Below are 9884 nucleotides of genomic sequence, written 5' to 3' on the forward strand. Positions count from 1 at the left end.
ACAGCCTGCAGAGTAGGGTCCTCCCCCAGACACAGCGGTAGAGTGGGATCTGCCTGAGGCACAGCTAGCAGAGTCTGGTACCCTGCCCTCTATTGTCTAACCCATACCCGTACACACACCTTCCTGAGAAGTCCTGCTGCCATCAGGATCATCCAGCCAAATACCAAGGAAAACTAGATGCCTAAAGGACAGTATAAGAACACAGTCAACATGACTGTCTTAGTCAGGGTTTCTATTCCTGCACAAACATCATGATCAAGAAGCAATTTGGGGAGGAAAGGGTTTATTCGGCTTACACTTCCATACCGCTGTTCATCACCAAAGGAAGTCAGGACTGGAACTCAAGCAGGGCAGGAAGCAGGAGCTGATGCAGAGGCCATGGAGGGATGTTCATGACTGGCTTGTTTCCCCTGGCTTGCTCAGCCTGCTCTCTTATAGAACCCAAGACTACCAGCCCAGAGATGGCACCACCTGCAAGGGGGCCTCCTCCCTTGATCACTAATTGAGAAAATGCCTTAAGCTGGATCTCGTGGAAGCATTTCCTCAACTGAAACTCCTTTCTCTGTGATAACTCCAGCTGTGTCAAGTTAACACAAAACTAGCCAGTACAATGACCCAGGGCAACATAGCACTGCCAGAGCCCAGCTATCCTGCTACAACAACAAACTCTGGAATGAAAATGAAGCATAAGAAGAGGATCTTAAATCCAATCTTATAAAGACAATAGAGGCCTTTAAAGAGGACATAAATTCCATAAGGAAAATTTATTCAAACATGTAGAGGCATTTAAAGAGGAAGCAAATAAATATAAAGAAATAGAGGAAAATACAATCAAACAGGTAAAGGATGTGAATAATACTGTCCAAGACCTGAAAAGGGAAATAGAAGCATAAATAAATAAATACCACAAACTGAGGCAATCTTGGAGATGGAAAACTTAGGAGAGAGAACAGGAACAACAGACGTAAGCATCACCAACAGAATACAGGAGATGGAAGAGAGAATTTCAGATGTAGAAGATACGATAGAAAAACTAAATTTCAGTCAAAGAAAATATAAAATCTGAAACGTTTGTGGCATAAAATATCTAGGAAATTTGGGACACGATGCAAATACCAAAGCTAAGGATTATAAGAATAGAAGAAGGAGATTACCAGCTCAAAGGACCAGAAAATATCTTCAACAAAATCATAAAAGAAAATTTCTCTAACCTAAAGAAAGAGATGTCAATAAAGGTACAAGAAGCTTACAGAACACCACACAGATTTGATCAGAAAAGAAAATCCTCCCACCATATAATAATCAAAGCACTAAATATACAGAACAAAGAAAGAATTTTAAAAGCAGCAAGAGGAAACAGCTAAGTAACATATAAAGGCAGACCTATCAAAATTATACCCAACTTCTCATCTGAGACTCTAAAAGCCAGAAGGGCCTGAACAGATGTCTTGTAGACCCTAAGAGACCACATATATCAACTCAGACTACTATACCAAGTAAAACTTTCTAACACCATAAATGGAGAAACCAAGATATTACACAACAAAACCAAATTTAATGAATACATTTCTACTAACCCAACCCTACAGAGGATACTGGAAGGAAAACACCAACCCAATGAGGCTAACTACACTCAAGAAATCACAAGAAATAAATACTTTCACGCCATTAAAACCAATAGAAGAGAAACAAACACACATACACAAACACATACTCAACCACTGCCAACATCAAAATAGCAGGAAGAAACAGTCATTGGTCATTAATAACTCCCAATATTAATGGACTCAATTCTCCAGTAAAAGGACACAGGCTAACAGAATGAATGTGCAAATAGAATTCATTATTCTGTTGTATACAAGAAACACATCTCAGCAACAAAGATAGTCATTAACTCAGTATGAAGGACTGGAAAAGGGATTTCCAAACCATAGGACCCAAGAAACAAGCTGTAGTAGACATTCTAATATCTAGTAAAATAGACTTTCTACCAAAAAGCAATCAAACGAGACGGGGAAGAACACTTTATACTCATCAAAGGAAAAATCCACCAAGAGGGCATCTCGAGTCTGAACATCTATGCCCCAAATGCAAGGGCACCCACATTCATAAAACAAACATTACCAAAGCTTAAATCACACATTGAACCCCACACATTAATAGTAGGATTCCTCAATACCCCACCCTCACCAATGGACAGATCATCAAGAAAGAAACTAAACAGAAAAATAACAAAACTGACAGAGGTTATGATTGAAATGGACATAACAGATTACACACACACACACACACACACCGTTTTACCCATACAACATTTCACCCATACAAAAAGAATATACCTTTTTCTCAGCATCTCATGGAACCTTCTCTAAAATTGACCATATAGGTCACAAATCAGGCTTCAACAGATACAAGAAGATTGAAATAACCTCATGTATCTTATCAGATCACCATGGATTAAAGCTGGATTTGAACAACAGAAACAACAGGAAGCCTACATATTCATGGAAACTGAACAACTCTCTACTCAATAATTGGGTCAGGGAAGAAATAAAGAAAGAAATGTAAAGACTTTCCAAAATTCAATGTAAATGAGGGCACAACATACCCAAACTTAGAGAACACTATGAAAGCAGTGCTAAGAAGAAAGTTCATAGCACTAAGTACCCTCATTAAGAAATTGTAGAGTTCTCATACTTACAAGTTAAAAATATATCTGACGGTGCAAGCACACCTCAGAGGAGTAGAAGGTAAGAAACAATCAAACTCAGAGCTAAAATCAATCAATTAGAAATGAAGACAGCAATACAAAAATTCAACAAAACCAACAGCTAGTTCTTTAAGAAAATCAACAAGAAACTTTATATGACCCAGCACAGGGGAAGGCCAGGGCCAAGTAGTGGGAGTGGGTGGGTAGGGGAGCAGGGACGGGGGTGGGGTATAGGGAACTTTCGGGATAGCATTTGAAATATAAATGTAAATAAAGAAAATAATAATAAATAAATTTTAAAAAATAAAATAAAAAAAGAAAATCAACAAAATAGACAAACCCTTAGACAAACTAACTCAAAGGTAAAGAGAGAGTACCAAAGTTAATAAAATTAAAAATGAAATGGACATTGAGAAAATTCAAAGAATCATTAGGTCTTACTTCAAAAACCTGTACTCCACAAAATTGGAAAATCTAGACAGATGATTTTCTAGACAGATACCAATTACCAAAGTTAAATCAAGATCAGGTAAAATATCTGAATAGTTCTATAACCCCTAATGAAATAAAAGCAGTCATTAAAAGTCTCCCAACCAAAAAAAAAAAAAAAAAAAAAAAAAAACCTCTGGATGGTTTAATGCAGAATTCTACCAGACCTTTAAAGAAGAGCTAATACCAATATTCCTTAAACTATTCCACAAAATAGAAACAGAATGAACATTGCCAAGCACATTCTATGAGACCACAGTCACCCTGATACCTAAACCACACAAAACTCAACAAAGAGAATTTCCCACCAATTTCCCTTATGAACACGGATGCTAAAATACTAGCAAAGTAAATCAAAGAACACATCAAAGACATCATCCATCATGTTCAAGTAGACTTTATTCCAGGGATGCAGGGGTGGCTCAATATATGAAAATCTATCAACATAATCCACCATATAAACAAACTAAAAGAAAAAATACATGATCATCTCACTAGATGCTGAAAAAGTATTTGACAAAAATCTTCATGATAAAAGTCTTGAAGAGATCCAGGATACAAGGTACATACCAAAACATAATAAAAGCAATATACAGCAAGCCAATAGTCAACATCAAATTAAATGGAGAGAAACTTAAAGCATTTCCACTAAAATCAGGGACAAGACAAGGCTTGTCCACTCTCCCCCTATCTCTTCAATATAGTACCTGAAGTTCTAGCTAGAATAATAAGTCTACTAAAGGAGATCAAGGGGATGCAAATCGGAAAGGAAGAAGTCAAAATATTGCCATTTGCAGATGATATGATTGTATACATAAATGATCCCCCAAAACATCTATCAGAGAATTCTTACAGATGATAAACACCTTAAACAAAGTAGCTGGATACAAAATTAACTCAAAGGAACTACTGCCCGGCCTTTATACAAATGATAAACAGGCTGAGAAAGAAATTAGGGAGACAGTACCCTTCACAAGAGTCACAAGTAATATAAAATACCTTGGTGAAACTTTAACCAAACAGGTGAAAGACCTGTATGACAAGAACTTCAATTCTCTGGAGAAAGACATTGAAGAAGGTATCAGAAGACTGAAAGATTTCCCATGCTCATGGATGGACAGGATTCACGCAGTGAAAATTATCATTTTACCAAAAGCAATCTACAGGTTAGATGAAATCCCCATCAAAATTCCAAGGCAGTTCCTCCCAGACCTTGAAAAAACACTCTCAACTTCATATGGGAAAAAAAAAAACCCCCACAGGATAGCTAAAATGATAAAACAATAAAAGGTATTACCATCTGGAGGTATCACCATCCTTGACTTCAAGCTATACTTATACTACAAAGCAATAGTAATAAATACTGCATGAAATTGGTATAGAAACAGGCAGTTTGATCAATGGGATCTAATTGAATTCCTAGAACTAAACACCACATAGGGGTGGGAGGGTGAGGAAGGTGGGGGGTTGTGGCTGGAGGTGGGGAGGACTGGGAGGAGAGGAAGGGCTGATAATGGGTTATAAAGTGAATTTAAAAAAAAAAAAAAGTGTTTGGCTTCCTGGAATTTTGCCTATACTTTCCTTATAATTGCAACCCCATTGTTTCTTATTTGTTTGACAGCTCATAATCCCCTTCCTTTTTCCTTGACTAATAATGGCTTTCTTGGCTGTTATCCCCCAATCACTGCTGTGAGATAGGTTAACTGGCTTGGCTTCTTCTTAGAAGATAAACTCCAGAACCAACATTTTCTGTTTGGGACAGTTTCCTCAAATTGCAGGCTAGGCTGGGTCCTGGGCTGTGGGCTCTGCCATGTGTTTGCTCAATGGAACTGTTGTTTAACTTCCCAAAACTATAGTTTCTTTCTCTGTAAAATAAAAACATGCACATCTTCTGTAGAATGGTGTGGGTTCAGGAAGTTATAAGGGAAGTGCTAGAATACAGCAGGTGATCAATAAATGCTTTGGCCTTTTCTTCCCTATGCAGGTAAGATCTGTTGATCTTTTTTTTCCTGTGGTGTGATAATAAATGCATTGTCCAACAGAGACAGAAAACAAAGTTATCTAGAAGCAACAGAGCATCTCTTTATGCTTCCCCACGCAGCCCTTTTCCCCAACACCATGTCTTTAAGTGGAAACCCACAAGACAGATCATGTTTCTCATGTGGCTGTGGCTCAGACCACCCTGCACTGCACATCCCTGTTACACAGAAGCACACAGGATCAGCAAGTGTTATGAGAACACACACGTGTGGAGAAAGAGGGAAGGGCATTCCAGAAGGCACAGCAGGGAACGGTAGCTTGCAGGGAGAAGCTAGTGGGGAACAGACAGACTTCCAGGACAAAAGAGGAGGCAGCCATAAGTAGAGACACAAAATCTAGCCCCATTTCAGGGGAAGAAATATATGATTGTAGAAAGATAACTTGGAGTCAGAGCCAAGGGTATGGCTTGACAGTGCTGCTATCCAGCAGATCAGCCTTGGGTAAATCTCTGGGCTCTTTCCTCATCTGTATAATGGGTTGGAAACCTCAGCTCATCCAGCACCAGAGCTTTGCATAAAAAGCACACAAAGTAACCTATGTGGGCATAAAACTTACACCACAACATGGCATAGCATGGGAAGGGCCTTTTATAATAATAAACTTGTAGGTTGATTTCAGTCTCCAAAATGTCTGGCTTCTTTGCCAAAGGACTTGGCCAAGGGTTCTTTGAGATGTCATCATAAATGGTTTGCCCAGCTCCAAAACTCCGGAAGGCTTTGGAAAGATTAGCAAGACTCACTCCTGCCCACCCAAGAGAATTTAATCCTTAGACACCTTTGCTGTTCCTTACAAATGGCTGCGCATGCAAGGCCAAGGGGAGAAAGAAATAAAATAATTAGTATGCTACGTAATTAACGTTCACTATCTCAAATTACTACCACTTCTAGTTAAACTACTGTCAAATTACCGTTGTCCCATCATTCCTGTCGCCATAAGGGCTAATAATGTGTTTTTCTCATTTGGATGTGGTTCCCGACAGGTGGGGTCATGAGCAAACAAAGTTACTCTCGAACATCCACACATGTTGCATACAGAACCTTGGAGCAGTGCCCAGGCGAGTCTTTCATGTGCTGCCATCCAAGAGGAGGCCTCATTTGCAAGCTCACAACTGATACTCCTTCACCGGCCAGCAGTAAGCAGAGCTGAGATCCGAGGATTCGCCAATGTGTATCTCTGGTGGGCATTAGCTGGTACTGAATAATTCATCGTGAGCAGTGATCGCGGGGCTAGAAAGGCTCCTCCTGCTCCCAGGCCCTCATAAGAAGAATAGGCTTATGAGAAATAAAATCAATATAGACTCACAATAGTGAATGATAACTATGTAGTATGCGAATTATTTTACTTCTTTCTCCTTTTGGCCTTGCATGCGCAGCCATTTGTAAGGAACAGCAAAGGTGTCAAAGAATTAAATCCTCTTGGGTGAGCATGGGGGAGTCTTGTCAATCTTTCCAAAGACTTCTGGAGTTTTAGAGTCACCATATAGTCAAAAATCTGTCTTCTACTCTCTCGGCACCACAAAATGGGGGTCCTTCTCCCCATTTTATGGGTGAGACTGGTGGTAAACTTGAAATGTGTCCGAAGGGTCTACAGTGTGAAAGTCACTTCTTTAAGAGTCCTCAGTCTCATAACTTTGTATAAATATGAGAAAATTGGGTTTGGTCATTTCCCTGTGGCGCTCACAGCTTAGAGGGACTTATTAGATCCCCAGTCACATTCTTTCCCCACATGGGACAGAGGACATTTTGTGAGGTAGCACAGAACTGAAGGAATCGACCAGGTTCTGGGTGAATGAGGGGAGATAGGATGAGCAGTAGATATTCTCAGAGGACACTGCCCATGGCCTGAGCCTTCAGAGACAAGACTAGCCGCAGGATGTTCAGAGAAAAGAACCTTCCAGTCAAGGGAAGTAGAAAGGACCACGGCGGCAGCAAGGGAAGCAGGAGCAGAATTGGGTAAGGCAGAGCCAGGCCAAGATGCATAGGAGCTAGGGCATCACCCTGAGGTTCAGATGGGCCTCCCTGAGGTCTGACATGGAAAAGACACCCAAGATTTGTATGCCCCTGATTCTTCCCATCTCCACCCATCCTGTTTGCTGCAGCCCCGACAGATATAGGATGATTCATTACAAGGAGGCTTGTGGTCCAATAAAAGGAAACTGGTGGCACAGATGCTGTTGACTGGGACACAGGGTGTGACAGTAGAGATGGGGAAAGCATTGATAAGCCAAGGGATCCCCGAGGGCTCTGGAGCCAGATAAATCCCAGCTGGCTACAGTAGGGGCGTTGGGAAAGTGAAGACTGTAGAGAAAGGGGCCAAGGGCTTCCTCAGAGAGGGTGTAAGACTCTATTGTTCCGTTTTTCCTTCCTTCTCCTTTTCAATCACATGCATGAAGATATAAACTAAAGCATTCTCTTTTAAAAGTTTATATAGATCGTAACCCTGGTTTATATATGGGAAAAGGCTGACTCCCTGTGGGTTTTCTGTATTTTCATATTGCTGTAATTCAAACAATGTGATGAATCCACTCGCTGTAAATTCTGAAGCTGGGTTCAGAGAAGCTGAATTTTATGGGGACTTTATTGAACTGTGCCCCCAGGGTTGGGTGGCTGTTTGTGAAGGAAAATGGCATTTGGGGGTGGAGGGGAAGAGGGGACTAACATTTATGGGGTACTCACTGTGTACCAGGCCATTCACCCCTTGGGAAATTAAAGTGAGTGGTGTTTGGTGCTTGAGAGGAACTTAAGAGTTAAGTGAGCTGCCCTCTACAGCAGTTAAGTGGCCAGCCTGGCCAACTCCAGTCAGGACCCTTCCACTAACAGCATCCCCATTCCCCTGGGGCAAAAGACACATCCCAGCAGAACAGGCTACAAGGCAGGAGGCTTCCTGGTTATTGCCCCTGTTGTCCAGCCTTTCAGACCGCACTATGTAAGCTGAACAAGTTCTCTCCCTGTTAGGGGATAAGGGAAGGAATCGGTAGGAAAGCCTCCCCTCCCCCAGCTGTATAAGGAGCAAGCAGACACTCTTATATTGTGTCTCAAACTCCCCAGGGTGACAGGTGAAGTCCATGCCTTTCAGCCCCAAGTCCAGACCCAGTACTCAGTCTCCTATCTCTATCATCAGTGAAAAATCCCACAGTGGAACAAAAGAATTGTAGGTTCAATCTAGTTCTGCCCACACCTCTCCAAGAGAGAGCCTCTTCAAGTTAGAGTCTCAAAGGCATTAGATCTTCCTCCTCTGGAGTGGGCCAGCATTTCCAGTGCCATTTACCTAAAATGAAACTGAGGGTTACTAAATTTGAGTAAATGAGTAGTTAGTGGCAGTCGAATTTGAACTCCAATTTCACATGCACATGCCTAGTGTGATCTTCAGCAGTGGTGGGGTTCAAATATGCTTGATTCCTGCTTGTTCCCAAGCCCTCAGCTTGGTCTTGCCCCTTGGCCTGAGATGTAGATACTCACTGTGCACTCAAACAGTGACAGATGCCCGTCCCTGGGCATCACCTGCACATAACTAAAGGTGTGCTGCAACTTCAAGGAATTAACGGGACCATGTGTGTGTGGCACAGAACCAAGAGTCTCTCAATGGAATCTTCACAGACTTTTCAGAGAGCTACATAGGAGCGATCCCTCCAGCCATACAGGGATGAAGGATGTGGGATGCAGAGCCAAGCGAGCCTGGGATACAGAGAAAAAGGAGCTCAGAAAAAGGCACAGCCTCACAGAGGGTGTAAGACCCAGCTGGGGCCTCTCACATGTTAAAACCACTAGGGCTTCTCACCACCTCAGGCTGGTCTGCCCACGAGTGACTGACCAGGACTGGTCTGCCCACTGGTCTGCCCACTAGTGGCCATGGGGATCTGAAATGTTCTAAAAGCAAGACGACACGGAGCGGGATGGGAAGGGGGGGAAAGCATGGATTCCCTCAGGAGCTCTCTCAGCTCCTCTCTCTGCCAGGCACCTGTGACTGGGTCCTCTGTGCCCTCATGGTTCATGAACACTCAATAGCAATGTGACTTCCTCTCTCCTCTGCCTAGGAAATTTGTAACCCATTTTGTCAGTTCTAAACCCCACCTCCTCCTCTGTGAAGTCTTCCCTGGCTTGTTCACCATCCACTCACCCTCACAGCCATGCCCTCCACAGCCTTAGGTGTTTGTCACGTGTGACTGACCCAGAGGACAGCTTCATGACTTTAAGATTGTAGCCACTGTAGTACAAGTGGGACACAGCCACTGTGTAAGTCTCTCTCTCTCTCTCTCTCTCTCTCTCTCTCTCTCTCTCTCTCTCTGTGTGTGTGTGTGTGTGTGTGTGTTTGTCTCTCTCACTGTCACTCTGTCTCTTTCTGCATGTGTCTATTAGTCTATCTCCCTCCCTTCCCCCACCTATTTTTATAGTCATTTTTACAAATTATGTTATTTCTATTTCATCACTATGCCATAAGTTCAGTATTTGTTTCCCACTTTGAAAATGAGGAAATGGGATGAAGAGCTGGCTCAGTGAGTAAAGGCAGGCTCTTGCTGTCAAAACCAGCAACCAGAGTTCAGTCCTGGCCCAACACAGTGAAAGGAGAAAACTGACTCTCTCAAGTTGTCCTCTGACTTTCCATAGGCATGCCGCAGTATTCCTGCATGTGGATATGGGGGGGGGGG

This window comes from Mus pahari, chromosome 6, assembly GCF_900095145.1.
Source record: "Mus pahari chromosome 6, PAHARI_EIJ_v1.1, whole genome shotgun sequence".
Taxonomy (NCBI): domain Eukaryota; kingdom Metazoa; phylum Chordata; class Mammalia; order Rodentia; family Muridae; genus Mus; species Mus pahari.